This window comes from Podarcis tiliguerta (assembly GCF_965153285.1).
Source record: "Podarcis tiliguerta genome assembly, chromosome: 12".
Classification (NCBI taxonomy): domain Eukaryota; kingdom Metazoa; phylum Chordata; class Lepidosauria; order Squamata; family Lacertidae; genus Podarcis; species Podarcis tiliguerta.
The window spans coordinates 55566433-55588823 of NC_139545.1; the positions used below are offsets into that span (position 1 = coordinate 55566433).

At 49.2% G+C, this 22391-nt stretch overlaps 1 protein-coding gene across 1 annotated transcript in view; it reads left to right on the forward strand.

The window, feature by feature from the left end:
- The window catches only part of NBEAL2 (neurobeachin like 2), a 209981-nt gene that overhangs the window by 57554 nt on the left and 130036 nt on the right, over nucleotides 1-22391 (forward strand). The gene's annotated exons all lie outside the window — the stretch shown is intronic.

Consider the following 22391-nt stretch of genomic DNA (forward strand, 5'->3'; position numbering starts at 1 on the left):
CCCCGAACAAAAGAGAACCCAAACATTTATTAGCTTCTAATCCCTATGTTGGGACGCGGGTGTGGCGCTGTGGGTTAAACCACAGAGCCTAGGACTTGCCAATCAGAAGGTCGGCGGTTTGAATCCCCGCGACGGGGTGAGCTCCCGTTGCTTGGTCCCTGCTCCTGCCAACCTAGCAGTTCAAAAAGCATGTCAAAGTAGATAAATAGGTACTGCTCCAGCGGGAAAGTAAACGGCGTTTCCGTGCGCTGCTCTGGTTTGCCAGAAGTGGCTTAGTCCTGCTGGCCACATGACCCGGAAGCTGTACACCGGCTCCCTCGGCCAATAAAGCAAGATGAGCGCCGCAACCCCAGAGTCGGCCACGATTGGACCTAATGGTCAGGGGTCCCTTTAATCCCTATGTTACACCCCACCCAAACTACATCATGGTTAAGTCATGAAAGGGGAGGTCTGGTGGCAGTAATCTGAGCATCTAGGACCCTGCCCTATGGTCCTCGTTGCCCTCCACCAAACACCCATCAAGTATAACAAAAGAGATATTTATATTTCCCTGTTTCCCAGCCAAGTTAACCACACCCTTTGTCTTCATTTTGTTATTTCTGAAACTGCTACCTGTCTGGCACTCAGGTATCAGGATGCCAGGAATTATCACTTAGGCAGACGGGCTGCTGAGCAGCTGAGCTCACCTGTCTATATGAATTTCTGAAGTTTTCCCTGTGAACCAGTACACAGATACATTTATCTGCGAGTGTTTATTCAAAACCTGCCAAGGAGTCCAGTTCATTTTGTTGCTTCTTTAAGTACAGTGGTACCTCGGGTTACATACGCTTCAGGTTACATACGCTTCAGGTTACAGACTCCTCTAACCAAGAAAAATACCTCGGATTTAGAACTTTGCTTCAGAATGAGAACAGAAATCGTGCTCCTGAGGCGCGGCAGCAGCAGGAGGCCCCATTAGCTAAAGTGGTGCTTCAGGTTAAGAACAGTTCCAGGTTAAGCATGGAGCTCCGGAACGAATTACGTACTTAACCCGAGGTACCACTGTATTTACATTTCCCTGTTACCCAGCCAAGTTAATCACACCCTTGATATCTGCTGGAGGGGCAACCCCCCACTGCATACATAAATTCCTGCAACAATATACATTTTCCATCAATATATCCCCTCGTGATTCCGCTGATGAAACAATGGTTTTTATGCTCTCATCGAATGCTAGGATTACCTGGGGGGGGGGGCACGATAAGAAACAAGGGGGCCGCCTATGCAAATGACTCTTTGACTTCAAAAAGATTGGTATCACTGGATCCAGGCCGCCAGCCTTTTTTTAATTAATTGAACTAAAGTGTTATAATTGGATTTTGAATAGAGGTCCAATCGAGAGCCAACTGTTTTGAATTTTATCGTTCTCTTACCTTCCTTAGTGGGTCATGCAAACCACTACAGTGGTACCTCGGGTTAAGTACTTAATTCGTTCCGGAGGTCCGTTCTTAACCTGAAACTGTTCTTAACCTGAAGCACCACTTTAGCTAATGGGGCCTCCTGCTGCCTCTGCGCCGCCGGAGCACGATTTCTGTTCTCATCCTGAAGCAAAGTTCTTAACCTGAAGCACTATTTCTGGGTTAGCGGAGTCTGTAACCTGAAGCGTATGTAACCTGAAGCGTACGTAACCCGAGGTACCACTGTATTCTGAATGCTTTTCATAGGGGGCACTAAGGGGGCAGTGGCCCACCCCAAAGTTTGGGAAACGCCGGGCGTTCAGGCAGCAAGCGTTATATCTCGAGGAGCAATCTTGTTTTCTCCTGCTCTGGAGGGTAGGACGTGAGCCAGTGTCTTCAAGTTGCAAGGAAGTAGATTCCGACAAAACATCAGGAAGAACCTTCTGACAGTAAGAGCTGTTTTACGGTGGAACTGTCTCCCTTTGGGGGCTGTAGACTCCCTTTCATGGGGGTGGGGGTTTAAGGAGAGGTTGAGTGGGCCGTCTGTCATGGTTTAATGAGTTTCCGAGCACAATTCAAAGTGTTGGTGCTGACCTTTCAAGCCCTAAACCGTCTCAGTCCAGTATACCTGAAGGAGCGTCTCCACCCCCATCATCCAGCCCGGACACTGAGGTCCAGCGCCGAGGACCTTCTGGCAGTTCCCTCGCTGCAAGAAGCCAAGTTACAGGGAACCAGGCAGAGGGTCTTCTCGGTAGTGGCCCCCTCCCTGTGGAGCGCCCTCCCACCAGATGTCAAAGAGAAAAACAACTACCAGACTTTTAGAAGACATCTGAAGGCAGCCCTGTTCAGGGAAGCTTTTAATGTTTAACAGACTATTGTATTTTAATCTTTTGTTGGAAGCTGCCCAGAGTGGCTGGGGAAACCCAGCCAGATGGGTGCGGTATAAATAATAAATTATTACCATTATTAATTTTTGAGAGTCTTCCTTTAAAATATAACAACAGCAACAACAACAACAACAACAACAACAACAACAAATAATAGTAATAATAATAATAATAATAATAATAATAATAATAATAATAATAATTTAAAAAAATACACCTTTAGGTGCCAGGTGGAAACATTCCTTTTAAACCAGGCCATCGGTTGACCTGATCAACATCCCATACCCCTTTAAAATGTGGCTCTTTTTGGGGAGGGCTATTATTGGGTTATTGCTTTTATTTTTATTTTATATACTGTGATCTTTTTATGTGAACCACCCTGAGACCTCCGGGTATAAGGTGGTATATTATTATTAATATTAATAATAATAATAATAATAATCCCCACCAGTGGTGGAGGGGGAAGGGGCCTAGATATTCCGTTGTGCCGACCGCAAACTAGGTTCAAGGTACCATTTGGCGATATACAGTCTTACCTCATGTTACGTCTGCTTCGTGTTACATAATCATCATCATCATCATCATCATCATCATTTATTATTTATACTCCGCCCAACTGGCTGAGTGTCCCCAGCCACTCTGGGCGGCTCCCAATCAAGTGTTAAAAACAATACAGCATTAAGTATTAAAAACTTCCCTAAACAGGGCTGCCTTCAGATGTCTTCTAAAGAGAAGATACATGCTTATTTCCTTCACATCTGAAGATGTTCCACAGGGCGGGTGCCACCACCGAGAAGGCCCTCCGCCTGGTTCTTTCAGGTTACGTCCCACGGCGACCCGGAAGTACCGGAAAGGGTTACTTCCGGGTTTCGCCACTCATGCATGCGCAGACGCACAAAATGATGTCATGCGCAGAAGCGACAAATCGCAACCCGTGCATGCGCAGACACACCGCTGCGGGTTGCGGTCTTTTCATGTTGCGAACGGGCCTCCGGAACAGATCCCGTTTGCAACCAGAGGTACCACTGTATATCTGAGTTCCTAACCCTGGTTGTATGCATGATGTATTTACAAACGCAATCTCTGAACCTAATTGTGGGCACGATAGAGGTAATATTGGGAGGGGGAATCAGAGAGAAGAACGTGGAGATATTTGTTAGATTCGGCTGCAGTGTGGCGTCTCCCCATCCCTTAAAAAACCAAAAAACGTGGCCTTTCCTGGAGCCGATCTCATCTCTTTCCCTCTTGCCAGAATATTAAATCAGGTTAATAAATCTCCCTGGCCCGGGAGCAGCCAAACAGGCTTTGCAAGGGTAGGGAAATGGTTATGTCGATCAGCTGCTACTGCGAAAGCAGGAAATGCAAGAAGGCATGTGTGTTGCTTGATGACGGAGGGGGGGCGTTCACCCGCCTGCCCTCCCCATTCCCGGCTAGGACTTGTCAGGGCAGGAGGGCTTGCACTCAGACCTTAGAGGAAAGCATTTCACGCATTTCACACCGGTTTAAATCGCCTTCCCTTTTTGCTTGCTCCGAGAGCTTAAGGGGGGGGAAAGGGCGTGACGCTGGGGTTCGGGCACCTCTCCAAAAATCCCACAGGTGTAATTGGGGCCTGGCCATGTGGCTGTGCCTGAGCATGCATTTCTGAGGGCTGCGCATGCGGCACGGCCCTAAACCACACCCCGTCTCCTGGGAAGGGAGAGAGGAGATGAGCCGGTTAAGGTGGCCTCTTCCGAGCGGCTGTGGCCAGGGATGAGAGAATGGACTCGGGCGGCCTGGATCCGGGGCGCGCGGTAAGGAGCAGCCTGTACTTTCTGGGCCAAATTTCCCCCTGCGTTTCTCGGGTGGGGGCCAGATGTTTGGTTTGGGCCAGGGCGAAGATGCTCTCAAGCAGATGATCCTAATGAAATTGAGGCTAAGTTTTGTGGATTCATCGGATAAGAGGCAACTGTTTGGAGGCTGTGGTCTGTATCTGTTTTCTGAGAATGGCAATGGCACCCACCTGAATGGAGGTACGGTGGTACCTCGGGTTACATACGCTTCAGGTTACATATGCTTCAGGTTACAGACTCCGCTAACCCAGAAATAGTGCTTCAGGTTAAGAACTTTGCATCAGAATGAGAACAGAAATTGTGCGGCAGCAGCGGGAGGCCCCATTAGCTAAAGTGGTGCTTCAGGTTAAGAACAGTTTCAGGTTAAGTACGGACCTCCGGAACGAATTAAGTACTTAACCCGAGGTACCACTGTATAGGGTGCCAAACTGCAGAGAGGTGGCACAATTTCTAAGACCGGGGCTGGCGCAGGTTGGGTTCCTGTGGAAGGTTTCATAGAACCGTAGAGATGGCCCTGTGGGTCATCTAGTCCAACCCGCTGCATTGCAGGAAACTTTGGCCCAAAGTGGGATTCGAACCCACAACCTTGAGATTAAGATTCTCGCGCTCTGCCTACCGAGCTCTCCCAAGGCTTATATAGGGTCTCCCAGCCAATCACAGGGCTCGGATGTCCGCATGGCGGTTATAGCCCTAACAGCCCCTAAGCCAGTGTTTCTCAACCTCTGGGTCCCCAGATGTTGTTGGACTGCAACTTCCATCATTCCTAGCCAGCATGGCCAGTGGTCAGGGAAGATGGGAGTTGTAGTCCAACAACATCTGGGGACCCGGAGGTTGAGAACCGCTGCTAATCAAGACTTCACCCTTCAAAGGAATATTAGAAAAGCTTTTCGCATCCTCTTCAAGGACTCTCCAAGAATGATAACAGTGGTCATTTTTTGGGTCTGTTGTTAACTTTACTACCTCTCTCTGTTTCGTTCCTTTGTTTCCCCTGTATTTTCTGTATTCCTCTCCTGCATTTCCTAGTGGGATGTCTTCTATGGCTGTTTTGGTTGTTGTTGTAGCTCCTAGATTGAAAATGTTTGTTGTTGTTGTTTAGTCATTTAGTCGTGTCCAACTCTTCGTGACCCCCTGGACCAGAGCAGGCCAGGCTCTCCTGTCTTCCACTGCCTCCCGCAGTTTGGTCAAACTCATGCTGGTACCTTCGAGAACACTGTTCAACCATCTCGTCCTCTGTCGTCCCCTTCTCCTTGTGCCCTCCATCTTTCCCAACATCAGGGTCTTTTCCAGGGAGTCTTCTCTTCTCATGAGGTGGCCAAAGTCTTGGAGCCTCAGCTTCAGGATCTGTCCTTCCAGTGAGCACTCAGGGCTGATTTCCTTAGGAATGGAGAGGTTTGATCTTCTTGCAGTCCATGGGACTCTCAGGAGTCTCCTCCAGCACCAGAATTCAAAAGCATCCCTTCTTTGGCGATCAGCCTTCTTTATGGTCCAGCTCTCACTTCCATACATCACTACTGGGAAAACCATAGCTTTAACTATACGGACCTTTGTTGGCAAGGTGATGTCTCTGCTTTTTAAGATGCTGTCTAGGTTTGTCATTGCTTTTCTCCCAAGGAGCAGGCGTCTTTTAATTTCGTGGCTGCTGTCACCATCTGCAGTGATCATGGAGCCCAAGAAAGTAAAATCTCTCATTTCTTTCCCTTCTATTTGTCAGGAGGTGATGGGCCCAGTTGAAAATGTTTAACATATTAAAATGTTTAACATATGTCATTAAAAGCAAAGCACTAGAAAATTTTCGCTACCGGACTTCAATGCCTCCGTCTCATAATGTAGGTTGTGGCGCCCAACTTTTTTGGGGGGCTGCCAGCATGTGTGTGTGACACCATGTAGCAGGATGAGGCCCAGCAGGGCCTGTCATGGCCATGGGAAGACCCAAAGGGGGCTGCTGCGGCCACAGGTAAGCCTGGCGGACTCTGCCGCAGAATATTGAGGGTACTTGGCCAACTCCTTGAAAATTTTGGGGGCCTCAGTTCCCCGCTCTCCCCGATGTCACCCCTAGACAACCGTTAAACTGGGAATGGGGGGCTTCAAATGCCTTTGGACCCATGCTGGATGGGTCAGATTCAGGAACTGGAGCCCAACCAGTGTTCGAAATTCCCCCGGCGCATTTTGCGACTGGCACAGGTCTGCCTGCTTCTGTCGTTATGCTGCGTAAATTACGTTATTATTGCTGCACACCGGCCCGAGGTCTTTGGCTAAAGAAGAGCGTATGAATCAGATGAATGAACCAGAATAGAGCCTCTTTCCTAGGGAAGAATTTGGGATCGCTCATCCTGATTATCCTCCCTGAGGAGTGCGTTTCTCAGCTGATGCACATTTGCTGCAGGCATTTTGAATCTAAAGTTAAGGCAGCTTCATATAAAGAAATCTGAGGTCCTTCCTTCGTGCAGTTGTGTGAATTGGGTTTCTACTCTCGCAAGGGGAAGGCAGGCCTGTAGATCAGTAGGTTGAGCATCTGTTTTGTTTCCAGGTCTGATTCCTGGCTTCTCCAGATAGGACAGGGAGGGATGCTTACCTGAATCTATTATTATTATTATTATAATTATCATCATCATTATCATCATCATTATCATTTATTATTAATATTATTATTATTTTGTTGTAGTAAGGTAAAGGTAAAGGGACCCCTGACCATTAGGTCCAGTCGAGGCCGACTCTGGGGTTGCGGCGCTCATCTCACTTTACTGGCCGATGGAGCCGGCGTACAGCTTCTGGGTCATGTGGGCAGAATTGACTAAGCCGCTTCTGGCAAACCAGAGCAGCGCATGGAAACGCCGTTTACCTTCCCGCCAGAGTGGTACCTATTTATCTACTTGCAGTTTTGACGTGATTTCGAACTGCTAGGTTGGCAGGAGCAGGGACCGAGCAACGGGAGCTCACCCCGTTGCGGGGATTCGAACCGCCGACCTTCTGATCGGCAAGTCCTAGGCTCTGTGGTTTAACCCACAGCGCCACGTGGTCGCAATTGAACCAGTGCCCATCGCAAAGCACACCTGGCTCCTGGCTAATTTCTAACGTTGAGCATCAGGTGGGTGGGATGAGGAGAATCCCAAGTGAAGAACAGGCGCTTCTTCAGCCTGGTTCCACTTCTCTGTGTGCGGTTTTAGGAGGGGCTCAGAAATATCTGTTCTCAGTTCCCTTTCCTGCGGGTGCCAGGCTGGGATTAGTAACCACAGCCAAAATGTTAGCACACTGCAGCCGAGGCAGACATTGGCTCCCAGTACGTTTCTGAGCACAATTCAAAGTGTTGGTGCTGACCTTGAAAGCCCTAAACGGCCTGGGTCCAGTATACCTGAAGGAGCGTCTCCACCCCCATCGTTCTGCCCAGACACTGAGGTCCAGCGCCGAGGGCCTTCTGGCGGTTCCCTCACTACGAGAAGCCAAGTTACAGGGAATCAGGCAGAGGGCCTTCTCGGTGGTGGCGCCTGCCCTGTGGAACACCCTTCTACCAGATGTCAAATAGAACAACAACTACCAGACTTTTAGAAGACACTTGAAGGCAGCCCTGTTTAGGGAAGCTTTTAATGTTTGTTAGACTATTGTATTTTAATATTCTGTTGGAAGCCACCCAGAGTGGCTGGGGAAACCCAGCCAGATGGGTGGGGTATAAATAATAAATTATTATAATAATTTACCTTGGTGCTATCCTATACTACAATGAAGAAATGTTCGGAAACCAAATCGCACCTTATGATTGGCTGCAGGAAGCTCCCGCAGGGCAGTCAAAAGCTGCGGAAGCCCCGTCGGATGTCTGGGTTCCAAAAGAACGTTCTTCGCAAACTGGAACAATCGCTTCCAGGTTTGCGGCATTTGGGAGCCAAAACGTCCGAGTTCCAGGTCGTTTGACATCCAAGGTACGACTATAATAGCAATACAGTGGACACTCGGGTTGCGAATGTGATCCGTGTGGGAGGCACGTTCACAACCCACAGTGCCACGTCTGCGCACGCTCGGGTTGCTATTTAGCCCTTCTGCGCATGCGCAAAGCGTGACTTAGCACTTCTGCGCATGCGCGATTTCCGAAACCCGGAAGTAACCCGTTCCGGTACTTCCGGGTTTCAGCGCATCCATAACCCGAAAAAACGCAACCTGAAACATCTGTAACCCGAGGTATGACTGTAAATGTCATTGCAGAGGGGGGAAACGGAGCCTAGACGTTCTGCTTTGGCGACTACAACCTAGGTTTAAGGTGCTATTTGCAATTAGCTTATCTTATCTCAGTTTCTGATGCGCATATCTAGTGAATGTTAGTTTTATTCTCTGCTAGAAGCTTGGCTGGAAACTTACACACACACAAACACACACACGGCCCCTTAGGATCTTGTCCCACCCCTTTCTAGGTGTTCCAATGCTCTCACACACAACAACACAACACAACAACACAACACAGTTCGATCAGTTCCTCTGTAAAAAGGAACCACCGTACGGGTGAGGTTTGCAGCGCTCATTTCACCTGCTCCGATTCATGTCCTTCCGCTCTGTACGGCCAGCCCGGCGGTACAAGACATTTGCGTATCATTTGGAGGCAGCCGCAGAGGCGTCTGAGAGCTACCGAAAGCAGGAACCTGCGTCTTTTGTTTTTGGACGGAGGCAGCAGAGGAAGCGGTGGGGAGAGCGTTTTCGCTGAAAGAATTGAAAGGACCGCTGGTTCTTTCAGATCCTGGTTTGCCAAGCCCAAGGGGGACTTTCTCTTCCTCTTCGGAGGGAGGGGCGAATAAAGTCCCCCGCCTTCCAGTTCTATATCCTTAGCGCACCTTTTAAAGCTGAACCGGGGTAATAGAATCAGAATTGTAGGGTTGGAATGGGACCACGTGGGTCATCTAGTCCAACCCCCGGCAGCGAACAACGTTATAGTTAATTATAGTTTGTCTTTGCTTGACTGCCCTGCAAAATATCCCTACGTTATGAACGGTCCGTGTCGCCATTAAGAAAATGAGGTCGGAATAGCCCAGTAGATACGTGACCTTTCCCTGGATTAAGGGACTTTTCTTCTTTCGGTTCTCAAAGTTCTGAACCGAGCTCAAGTTAGCAATCTGAACTAGTAAATGGTAAATGGACCCCTGACCATTAGGTCCAGTCGTGACCGACTCTGGGGTTGCGGCGCTCATCTCGCCGGCCAAGGGAGCCGGCGTACAGCTTCCAGGTCATGTGGCCAGCATGACTAAGCCACTTCTGGCGAACCAGAGCAGCGCACGGAAACGCCGTTTCCCTTCCCGCCAGAGTGGTACCTATTTATCTACTTGCACTTTGACGTGCTTTCGAACTGCTCCGTTGGCAGGAGCAGGGACCGAGCAACGGGAGCTCACCCCGTCGCGGGAATTCGAACCACCGACCTTCTGATCGGCAAGTCCTAGGCTCTGTGGTTTAACCCACAGCGCCACCCGCGTTGTTTGCACGGCGAAAAGGCTGTGTGTCTGTTGTATCAAATCTGAACTAGCCAGATGTTTAACTGATGATCAGTCACAGTCAATCCGCCCTTAGAAAAATAAGACTTGAAAGCTGACTTGCCCCAAAATTTCATTTCACTTTCAGTTTGTATACTGCCTTTCGATATTGCTCTAAGCAAGGCGGTTTACAGCAGCGAAACATACAACAAAGAACTCTCGCCTTATCATAATCTGATCCGATACAGAAAGTTATAACAAAACATAGTTTTGAAAATGGAACAACTTCTGTCAAATGAAGCGATGTTCAGTAAACTCTCAAAACGCCAGATAATAATTAAACATAAATTCGCCCTTCACAATTGCAACACGTATGTAATTACGAAACTATTGTCAATAAAAATAACTGCAAGTCACAATGCATGAAATAACACGGTACATGTGAAACCATGTAAAAGGATCAAATTGGGAAACAAAGAGACACGACTTATGAAATAATTGCTTTTTCAATCCCTGAAATAGACATTCCGTTTAAGCTGTAAGCTTAACATTAGGAAGTTAAAACATTAGGAAGAACTTCCTGACAGTAAGAGCTGTTTGACAGTGGAATTTGCTGCCAAGGAGTGTGGTGGAGTCTCCTTCTTTGGAGGTCTTTAAGCAGAGGCTTGACAACCATATGTCAGGAGTCCTCTGATGGCGTTTCCTGCTTGGCAGGGGTTGGACTCGATGGCCCTTGTGGTCTATTCCAACTCTATGATTCTGGGAGGCTTCCAACAAAATATTAAAATACATCAAACATTAAAAGCATCCCTAAACAGGGCTGCCTTCAGATGTCTTCTAAAAGTCTGGTAGTTGTTGTTCTCTTTGACATCTGGTGGGAGGTCGTTCCACAGGGCGGGCGCCACCACCGAGAAGGCCCTCTGCCTGGTTCCCTGTAACTTGGCTTCTCGCAGGGAGGGAACCGCCAGAAGGCCCTCGGCGCTGGACCTCAGTGTCCGGGCAGAACGATGGGGGTGGAGACGCTCCTTCAGATATACTGAACCGAGGCCGTTTAGGGCTTTAAAGGTTTTGGGGAGGTTGTTTGCACGGCGAAAAGGCTGTGTGTCTCATATCAAATATGTGAGAAAGCCAGTGCTGTGCTTTTGTCTTCACTCTCTTCCTTCCCACCTGCTTGGAGGATGACATTGTAGAAGAGGGAAAAAAAGGGTGTGTGTTTATATGTGGATTTCCTTTTGCAAGGTGCAGGCAAGCTGCGACCTGGCTGTTCCTTCCCCTTGTGAGCAAGGTTGTTTAATCACTGCTTGCCCAATCTCTTGCCCAATTTCTTGCAAGAGGGCAGGGAATTGAGGGAGAAGGGGAATTGCAAAACTTCCTCAGGGAGGATTTCACTTATTTCCTTTTGATGGGCTTTTGGCCTGCGGCTCTGGGGAGGCTCTTCTTTTCATTTATTTGGCCTCCTCCCGGAAAACGCCACCAACCCACCAAGTTGTGCTCTTCCAGCTTTCTCAAAGACTTGCCAAAACGACGAACCCTAAAAAGCTCTAATAAATGGCAAGGCAGTTTCGCTGAATAACGGCCTCCCTGGCTCCTGGGCCCAAGCTGGGTGGCACCACCGCCATTATTTTCAGTTTACAGCGGTACCTCAGGTTACATACGCTTCAGGTTACAGACTCCGCTAACCTAGAAATAGTGCTTCAGGCTAAGGACTTTATCTTCTTTCCTTCTCTGGGCTAGTAGCATCCGCGCGGCTGTCGTCGCTTACATTAAAAAGTCATAGAATCATAGAATCCTAGAGTTGGAAGAGACCACAAGGGCCATCGAGTCCAACCCCCTGCCAAGCAGGAAACACCATCAGAGCACTCCTGACATATGGTTGTCAAGCCTCTGCTTAAATATATTTGAACGTGGCTATCATATCACCCCTTAACCTCCTCTAAAAGTCTTTTCTGCTCCTTTGGGATCTCGGTACCTACAATTCCTAAACAGTGCGCTGATCTCTACCTCAGATGTGCAAACACTTCCTCGGTCCCTGCATGCAACTCACATCCACAATAAAGTAATGTGCGAACGAGCTTGCGAATTTTTGGGAGTGCACTTGTGTGTTTGTGTGTGTATTTAGCTACCAGAAATTGTGTGAGCAAAGGAGACTTTTTTCTGTTTGGCACGGTTTCTTTTTCTCAAGAGACAAGGTTGTGGTGTGTGTGTGTTTCTTTTTGCGGTGGTTTGTTTGCAGCGCGGAAAGGAAGTCTTGTCGGTTATAGTGACTTGACGTTTCCTTTTACACAAGAAGTGTTGCTCTGTCAAAGCTGCTTTCTTGTTTTCGTCGCTCTCTCAACCTCCTTCGCTATCTGACCTCTGAGAGCTTACACCGCCCTGAAACCTGCCGCCTGCATGGATTTTCAACTGCTCCTATTTTCCTAGCTGTCCCTCCTCCGTCCTCCAGCTGGCGATGGAGTCCCCAGCGGATTTGCCAAACCTCCCGGCCGTGCCCAGCCAGGTAAAAACCTCCGCCAAAGTCCGCTTTTCGGCAGCGGCCGCTGAAGCCACCTGTCTCAGCTGCCTGCAGCCTGCTCTCCACTCTCTCCCAAGCGACCCAGCTGCGTCGGGATGTTGCAAGGAGTCCCAAAGGAAACTTGTCTGGGAAATAACCCCTCTCATGTCTTTGGCATCCGCTTGATTTTTTCAGCTTGTGTTTCTGAGCCGTGTTGGGTAGAGCGTGCTGGTGGTAACGCCAAGGTTGCAGGTTTGGTCAGCTACCTATTCTAGATCAAGGGAAGTAATAGTGCCACTGTATTCTGCTCTGGTCAGACCTCACCCGGAGTACTGTGTCCAGTTCTGGGCACCACAGTTCAAGAAGGACACTGACAAACTGGAACGTGTCCAGAGGAGGGCAACCAAAATGGTCAAAGGCCTGGAAACGATGCCTTATGAGGAACGGCTAAGGGAGATGGGCATGTTTAGCCTGGAGAAGAGGAGGTTAAGGGGTGATAGGATAGCCATGTTCAAATATATAAAAGGATGTCACCTAGAGGAGGGAGAAAGGTTGTTTCCTGCTGCTCCAGAGAAGCGGACACGGAGCAATGGATCCAAACTACAGGAAAGAAGATTCCACCTAAACATTAGGAAGAACTTCCTGACAGTAAGAGCTGTTTGACAGTGGAATTTGCTGCCAAGGAGTGTGGTGGAGTCTCCTTCTTTGGAGGTCTTTAAGCAGAGGCTTGACAACCATATGTCAGGAGTGCTCTGATGGTGTTTCCTGCTTGGCAGGGGGTTGGACTCGATGGCCCTTGTGGTCTCTTCCAACTCTAGGATTCTATGATTCTATTCCCGCATTGCAGCGGGTTGGACTTGATGACCTTGGGGGGGCTCCCTTCCAACTTTGATGACATATATATTGAAGGTATTTATATAAACCGTTTAATCTGCAAAGCCTGGTGAGTGGTGTTGGGTTAGAACCGGTCTGTCTTGTGTGCTTAGCCTGCATTGCGAAACTGCTTGATTGCCTGCGTTAAGAGAGCTATCCGGGCAGAAGGCACTTTGTACATGCTCAGAGATGTGTGTCTAAAATCCACGGTTCGAGTCCTGATTCCTATTAACACCCGGTTTTTCAAGGGACGATGGGGAATTGGCTGACACTGAGGCTTCCTTCCCCTGAAGGCTCTTAGACTTTCCGTGGATGTTTTTATTCTTGGCTGCTTCTCTTCAGGGACGTTCGGCATGCCAAGCATGTGAGCTGCCCCTGAGCTCTGCATGTTTCTCTCAAACGTTCTTCCTTGTGCTGGGCCTTGTCCAGTTCGCGATGGGCAACCTCTCTCGCATTGCACTTCTGGGTGCGAAGCCTCTGAGCTGGCGTCCTCCACAAAACCTTCCAGCGGCTCTGAGTACAGAACTGCCGGAATGCTTGCAGCCCGGTTTGTGTGAGGGAAGGGGAAATGTTCAGTCTGGCTGGGGTGATCAGTTGATTGTAGGCAATCCTACTGAGGTGTATGGTATTTTTCGCTCTATAGGACGCACTTTTTCCCCTCCAAAAATGAAGGGGAAATGTGTGTGCGTCCTATGGAGCGAATGCAGGCTTTTGCTGAAGGCTGGAGGCAGCTATCCGCAAGCTATCCAGGCTTCAGGCAGCTATCCGCAAGCCTTCGGAGCGCAGCGGGAGTTCCCGCCGGGCTCTGAAGGCTTGCGGATTGCAGCCCGGGGAGCGCAGTGCCGTCTCCCTCTGGGCTCCCCGGGCTTCAGGCAGGTATCCGCAAACCTTTGGAGTGTGCCCCCAGCCCCGCAAACTCCGGGAGTTGCACGCAAGGCTGCACGCAACCTTGCCGCCGCTCCCGGACCTGTTCTGGGAGCTGGGGTCGGGGGAAGCTCGGGCTTCCCCAGCCCTGCGGCTAAAAAGGAAGCTAAGACAGCGAGCGGGATCCATCCCGTACGCTGTCTTGGCTTCTGCTCTGCCAAAGCCTTGGCTTCTGCTCTGCCGGTTGGAGAGGTTGCGTGTGGCTCCCCCCCCCCCCTAAAAACTAGGTGCGCCCTATGGAGGGAAAAATACGTTTGGGAACCGGGAGACTTGGAAGCCCCGACTCAAGGCAGAGAAAGAAGCAGTGAATTGAGAATGTGGAAATTGATGGGGAAGTTGATGCAGATTTTTGAACCAACCGCCCGCCTCTTCTGCCCTCTGTGAGCTCTTGTGGGTGCCAAGGCCGGGAGGGAGGTATCGGGAAATTACTTGATTGTGGCAAACCCTTTATATACTACTGTGGTGCATTAGCCAGCCATGAACGGTGGGCACAGGAGCCCGTTCTCATCTGGGCAGATGGTGGCGGTTTCTCTTCCTTCGTTCCTCCTCCACCTGCAGGGGCCGCTATTGAGCTGCTGCCCTTGTGGTCAACCTTCCCTCTGGATCTCAGGCGTGCAGTTAGCAATTGGGGCTTGCCTTCAAGATCTGATAGAACCGTAGACTTGGAAGAGGGAGCCGGGGGTCATCTAGTCCAACCCCGTACAATGCGGGAATCTTTTGTCCAATGCGGGACTTGAACCCGCATCCCTGAGATTAAGAGTATCGTGCTCTGCCGACCAAGCTATTGCTGCACCCAGCAAGAGGAGGCTGCCAGTCCAAAGGAGGTCTTTGTGGATAGCGCTGGGTTATAACGGACCACTCGTCCACCCAGTTCAGTTTTGTCTACACTGACTGGCAGCAGCTGGTCAGGGAGTTTCCCATTCCCTCCTTGGGGATGTTGGGAAATGAACTCCAGACAGAGCATCTTCATGTAAAGGGGATACCCTCTCCCTTTGCCTTCACTGCAGCACAGTCATACCTTGGGTTACAGACGCTTCAGGTTGCGTTTTTTCGGGTTATGGACCCGCTGAAACCCGGAAGTCATAGCTGTCAACATTTCCCTTTTTTAAAGGGAAATTCCTTTATTCCGAATAGGACTCCTTGCAAGAAAAGGGAAAAGTTGACAGCTATGCCGGAAGTACCGGAACCGGTTATTTCCAGGTTTCGGGGGTCGCACATGCACAGAAGAGCTAAATCGCACTTTGCACGTGCACAGAAGCACTGAATCACAACCCATGTGTGTGCAGATGCGCCGCTGCAGGTTGCGAACGCTGCAGATTGCGAACATGCATCCCGCGCGGATCACGTTCGCAACCCGAGCATCCGCTGTATTGGGTTTTGAGGGGGTCTTTAATTTTTCACACCCTAAAAGGGGCACATTGACAGCCCAGACCTCTACAGGCGCCTTTTAACTTGGAAGGAGTTGCTGGCTTTCAAGGGAACGTGGTTGCCAGGAAGTGGTTTCGCGATGACTTCATTTCTCGCCCCCAAACTCTTCCGAGAGCCTTTCGGCAGCCTCAGAGCTGGGAGGAGGAAGAGGAGGGAGAAGAGGATGTGTTTCTCAGTCAAGATGTCCGTCCTGCGCCTCTTTCTCAAGTTGCACAGTGGTGCTTGAACCCAGCAACCGGCTGCGGCTTGCGCAACGGTTCGCTGGATGTGGCCAGGGTGCTGCTGTTGTGCGTCCTCTGTTTCAGCCTTCGCCATCCTGGTCTGGCCTCCAGATAGACTGCGCCTCCCATCAGTGTGTGACTTGGCCAAGTTAGTGGCGTGTAGCTGTAAACCAGTGAGTCCCTTGTTTGGGTCCAGGCAGAGACATCACCCTGCCAACAAAGGTCCGTATAGCTAAAGCTATGGTTTTCCCAGTAGTGATGTATGGAAGTGAGAGCTGGACCATAAAGAAGGCTGATGGCTGAAGAATGGATGCTTTTGAATTCTGGTGCTGGAGGAGACTCTGGAGAGTCCCATGGACTGCAAGAAGATCAAACCTCTCCATTCTGAAGGAAGTCAGCCCTGAGTGCCCACTGGAAGGACAGATCCTGAAGCTGAGGCTCCAAGACTTTGGCCACCTCATGAGAAGAGAAGACTCCCTGGAAAAGACCCTGATGTTGGGAAAGATGGAGGGCACAAGGAGAAGGGGACGACAGAGGACGAGATGGTTGGACAGTGTTCTCGAAGCTACCAGCATGAGTTTGACCAAACTGCGGGAGGCAGTGGAAGACAGGAGTGCCTGGCGTGCTCTGGTCCAGGGGGTCACGAAGAGGCGGACACGACTGAACAACAACAACAATTTGACAGCAGCAGCCAAGGTGAAAAATCTGATGATACGAAGGACTCCCAGATACCTAATGCTCTGTAAAAATATTTTCCATCCCCGCCCCCCGATAGTCACTTGCAAAATTCAGCGCCCTTTCGCAGCGCCCGGCAGACAGGAATCAGGTAGAGATCGGGGGTTGGCAGAGTGGGATCTACTGACAGATCTCCGAGTGATCTGCAATAGATCAGGCAAAGGTTTCCAACTTCCAACTGTCTTAACAGCGACAAAACGACTTGGGCCACTGAATTAGGGCCCCTCCTGATGTTCTTTGCACTGGGCTATCATGATTATTTGTGCTATCGATGGTATTGCAGCAATCACAGAATCTTAGCATTGTAAGGGATCCACAAGGGTCATCTAGTCTGACCCCCGCAACGCAGGAATCTCAGCGAAACATCTACGACAGGTGGCCATCCAACCTCTGCTTAAAAACCTCCAAGGAAGGAGAGACCACCACCTCCACTGTTATTTGTTTATTTTTGCTTCTTTTAAAGTTGCCCATGGAGGCGCAGGTTAATTCTGTGTCCAGGGCAGCTGTTTACCAGCTCCATCTGGTACGCAGGATGAGACCCTCCCTGCCTGCGGACTGTCTAGCCAGAGTGGTGCATGCTCTGGTTATCTCCCACTTGGACTACTGCAATGCTCTCTACGTGGGGCTACCTTTGAAGGTGACCCGGAAACTGCAGTTAATCCAGAACGCGGCGGCTAGACTGGTGACTGGGAGTGGCTGCCAGGACCATATAACACTGGTCCTGAAAAACCTACATTGGCTCCCAGTACATTTCCAAGCACAATTCAAAGTGTTGGTGCTGACCTTTAAAGCCCTAAACGGTCTCGGCCCTGTATACCTGAAGGAGCGTCTCCACCCCCATCATTCAGCCCGGACACTGAGGTCCAGCTCCAAGGACCTTCTGGTGGTTCCCTCGCTGCTAGAAGTGAGGTTACAGGGAACCAGGCAGAGGGCCTTATCGGTGGTGGCACCCACCCTGTGGAACACCCTCCCATCATGTGTCAAAGAGGAAAACAACTACCAGACTTTTAGAAGACATTTGAAGGCAGCCCTCTTTAGGGAAGCTTTTAATGTTTGATGTATTACTGTATTTTAAAGACGGCCCTGTTTAGGGAAGTTTTTAATGTCTGATGCTGTATTGTTTTTAACATTCAGTTGGAAGCCTCCCAGAGTGGCTGGGGAAACCCAGCCAGATGGGCGGGGTATAAAAAAATTGTTGTTGTTGGAAGCCCGACAAAACGTGAGTCTGGTGGGACTCGAACCCACAACCTTTGAATGACTTCACCCAGACTAGAAGTCCAATCCATTGCGCCACAGAGCCTGCTTGCCACCACCTCTGCTGTTGAACAGCTCTTGCCATCAGAAAGTTCTTCCCGATGTTTAGCTGGAATATCCTAGTCTTGTTATTATTTTTGTATGGAAATGTGTCTTACGGATATTTTGAAAACCAAATAAGTTCCTAATTTAAAGCAGACCCCTTTAAAAAGCCGGTGAGCGGTCGGATGCTCTCCAAAACCAGAGTGTCCATGTTATCCAAGCAGCAGGTTGGTGGGGGGGTCTTTGTGGGGTGGGGGGGCGGTTGAGAAAAGGGGAACTAGGCAAAGACCATAATCTCTAGGCTTTATTTTCGTCCTTATCTCTGGTCTGGATTTTTGCTGTAAATAGAGAAGGGGCCTGGCGGTGTGTTATGGCCCCATCTCGCCCTGTTTGCCGACAAAGATTACCGCGGAATGTTAGCTCTTGTTTTCAGCAAACGGCCGGTCTGGAAACTAGCCTGAAGGTCATCGGTCCAAGCGCAGAGCTGAAGGCCGTTGCCCTGAATTGGGGGCAAATCGAGCCCACGTCCTAAAACACCCACATTGCACAGATCCAAGATCTGTGTGCCTAGGCTTCTGAACAGGATACTAAAATGGACTTTGCTTTCCTTGGTTGTGCCCATTTGATTTTTCGCATATTTCCATCTTTCTCTCTCCCATATATACAATGCCCAGAGAAAATTCTGTATCGCCTGTTCTTAACTGGTTCTCTGGTCGATTCCCCCCCCCCCCCCATGAAGTGACTGTCTAATTCTTAGCTGATAAAGATCCACAAATTACGCACCCGGTAGTCAAATTTGGTCTGGCAGCTGAAAAGCTCCGTTCCGGCTATGCTAATGCTTTCTAATTTTAAAACTTTATCCTGTCAATTTTTTATCCTATAAACTTTTATAGGTTATGTCGTGTGGTTTCTCTTGCCCTCCGCTGTTCGTTGCAAAGGCCTTTGGCTACACACAATAAAATGATGGACTGTATCTTTCTCTCTCACTGTAATTTTTTAAAATTCGTTTTCCACTTTGCGTTTTCCACATCGTACATCTTTCGTCGTACATTGTTCCTATACCGACTTCCCTGCCTCTCACTCCTCGACTTTCTAGGCAACCTTAGTTTGCTGAATATCCGTTAATTTCTCTGCCCTGTTTCCTTTCCATCAGTTCCTTCGTTTTGTTAACCGTTGCTCAAGTGATTATCCCTACTTGCAGATTGGTTTTAATATCCTCTCTTTTTAAGTACAGTGGTGCCTCGCAAGACGAAAAGAATCTGTTCCGGGAGTCTTTTCGTCTTGCGGTTTTTTCGTCTTGCGAAGCAAGCCCATTGACGGAGTAGCGCTATTAGCGCTATTGACACTTTAAGGGCTAAAAACGGCTTTTTTAGGGGTGGGGGATTAGCGGTTTTGCTGCTAAAATGCTTTTAGCAGCTTAGCAATTCAGAATAAGGGGTTTTGGAGCAAAACAAAAAATTCAAATTTTTTCGTCATTTTTCGTCTTGCGAAGCAAGCCCATAGGGAAATTCGTCTTGCGAAGCGCCTCTGCAGACGGAAAACCCTTTCGTCTTGTGGGTTTTCCGTCTTGCGAGGCATTCGTCTTGCGGGGCACCACTGTATTCTCCAAAATATTCCCATTCGCTCCTTGTTTGCCTCTCATCCCAGTTCCTTATTTTGGCTGTCATATTCGCTCATTCTGCAAACTCTGTCAATTTATACAACTGTTGGGACAGCTTTTTCTTTCCATTTTTTAGCATGACCTATTCTTGCTGCTGCTATTCAAGCCATGGGTTCGAGTGCTGCTCTCCGAAGCAGGATAGAACAATCTTGCTCCATCTTCAGATATTAGAAGATGGCTATCATATCTCCTCTTTTCCAGGCTTCAACCGTTCCTCATAAGGCAGGCTTCCTCAACCTCAGCCCTCCAGATGTTTTTGGCCTACAACCCTTGATCCCTAGCTAGCAGGACCAGTGGTCAGGGGTGATGGGAATTGTAGTCTCAAAACATCTGGAGGGCTGAAGTTGAGGAAGCCTGTCAAAGGACATTGTCTTGATCATCTTAGTCGCCCTCCTCTGCACACCTTCCAGCTTGTCAACATCCTTCTTAAATTGTGGCGCCCAGAACTGGACACAATATTCCAGGTGTGCTCTGACCAAGGCAGAATATAGTGGGACTATGACTCAGTGGGGGTCGCGGGTGGCACTGTGGGTTAAACCACAAAGCCTAGGATTTCCGTTCAGAAGGTCGGCGGTTCGAATCCCCGCGATGGGGTGAGCTCCTGTTGCTCGGTCCCTGCTCCTGCCAACCTAGCAGTTCGAAAGCACGTCAAAGTGCAAGTAGATAAATAGGTACCGCTCCGGTGGGAAGGTAAACAACGTTTCCGTGCGCTGCTCTGGTTCACCAGAAGCGGCTTAGTCCTGCTGGCCACATGACCCGGAAGCTGTACGCCGGCTCCCTCAGCCAGTAAAGTGAGATGAGCGCCGCAACCCCAGAGTCGGCCATGACTGGACCTAATGGTCAGGGGTCCCTCTACCTTTATGACTCAGGGAAATGAGATGATGTTGCTTATTTACTCTGATTTGTTTGCGGGGAGGCTAGACAAGGTTGCATCAAAGCAAGTGTTATCCCACATTTTGTGTAGTTTTCCCATCACTTTCCATATCACCAAAAAATTCAGATATTCTGGGGAAGTGGGTGTCTTGCGCAATCAATTTTAATTGCGCAACCAGAATTTGCCAGAATGTGATCGAATATGCTGTGCGAATAGGTCTTTCCTTTTGTCCTTCTGCTTCATTTGATGACCCCAGATTTTCTCCACTCTGTGCATAATTTTATAAGCCTCTGGTCCCCTTTACTGCACAGTGGTACCTTGGTTCTCAAATGCCTTGGTACTCAAACACCTTGGAACCCAAACACTGCAAACCCAGAAGTAAGTGTTCCGGTTTGCGAACTTTTTTCAGAAGCCGAACGTGCTCCGTTTTGAGTGCCACGCTTCCGATTTGAGCGTTACGCTGAGGTCTGTCTATTTTTGCTATTTATTTCGTGTTTTTGTTTTTATGGCTCTTTTTGTTTTGTTCTTGTGACTGTGTGGAGCCCAGCTACTGACAGATTGATTGTGTGACCGCAGTACATTGTTTATTGCTTTCATGTTATGGACCAGTGGTCTCGTTAGATAGTAAAATTCATGTTAAATTGCAGTTTTAGGGGTTGTTTTTAAAAGTCTGGAACGGATCGATCCGTTTTGCATTACTCTCTATGGGAAAGCGCGCCTTGGTTTTGGAACGCTTTGGTTTTGGAACGGATTTCCAAAACGGATTAAGTTTGAGAACCAAGGTACCACTGTCCTTGTCTTTTTCCCCTGAGCTAAAAACCTCCAAGCATTTTAAAATTTCATCCAGGATTTGGTCCAGCCCCTTCGTCATTCAGGTCCCTGCCCCAGTCTTCATGCCCTGAGGTAATCTTCTGTTCCTGAGAATAAATATATCATCGCAGACAAGAGCAGGCAGAATGTAGGTTGTGGTTCTTCAGCGGAGGAGCCCCACAAATTTCTGGTGAAGCGCTTTGACGCTGTTGGGATTCTTGCGGAAGAACGTTGGCTTAGGTGGAGCAAAGAGGCACTTCATAGCAGTCGAAGTTTCCGGACACCTTTTAAAAGCAACCCCACGTAGAACGTGTTGCTGTCGTCTAATCTGGATGCGATTAGGTTGTGACTCACAGCGGCTAGGTCATTTGTAGGCAGGAAAGGGTGCTGCTTGCAAACCAGCCCTGAGCTGATAAAATGCACTTATTGGCTGGGTCACATCAGTGTCTAGGTGCAAGGCAGGGTCCAATAGCACCCCCATGCTATGAGTAACCTGTGTCCCTAGAGAGAATGCAAACCCCAAACCACACAGTACGGCTGGGTGATATCTGGTTTTCAGCATCATGATACGTCACAAACATCGCAATATACCAATATATCACAATGTCTGAAATAAGGATGGGACACGGGTGGCGCTGTGGGTTAAACCACAGAGCCCAGGACTTGCAAATCAGAAGGTCGGCGGTTCGAATCCCCGCGACGGGGTGAGCTCCCGTTGCTCGGTCCCAGCTCCTGCCAACCTAGCAGTTCGAAAGCACGTCAAAGTGCAAGTAGATAAATAGGTACCGCTCCAGCGGGAAGGTAAACGGCTTTTCCGTGCGCTGCTCTGGTTCACCAGAAGTGGCTTAGTTATGCTGGCCACATGACCCGGAAGCTGTACACCGGCTCCCTCGGCCAGTAAAGCGGGATGAGCGCCGCAACCCCAGAGTCGGCCACAACTGGACCTAATGGTCAGGGGTCCCCTTTACCTTTACCTTTATGTCGAGGCACTGACTGACTTCATGGTTTTCCCCACATCGCGATTTTTGCCGGCGACTCTTCTTGTGTTTTGCTGCTTCCGGCAAGAGGCAGAGGAGCTCTGAACCAGCAGGGAATTGAGAGAAGCTTTGGCTGGTTTCACAGTTTTGCCCACATTGTGATTTTAGCAGAGTGCACAGACACATCATGATTTGCAATACAGTGGTACCTCGGGTTACAGTTGCTTCAGGTTACAGACTCCGCTAACCCAGAAATAGTACCTCAGGTTGAGAACTTTGTTTCAGGATGAGAACAGAAATCATGCTCCGGCGGCGTGGCGGCAGCAGGTGGCCCCATTAGCTAAAGTGGTACCCAGGTTAAGAACAGTTTCAGGTTAAGAATGGACCTCCAGAACGAATTAGGTTCTTAACCCGAGGTACCACTGCATGTGGTACCTTGGTTCTCAAACGCCTTGGTACTCAAACAACTTGGAACCCAAACACTGCAAACCTGGAGGAAAGTGTTCCAA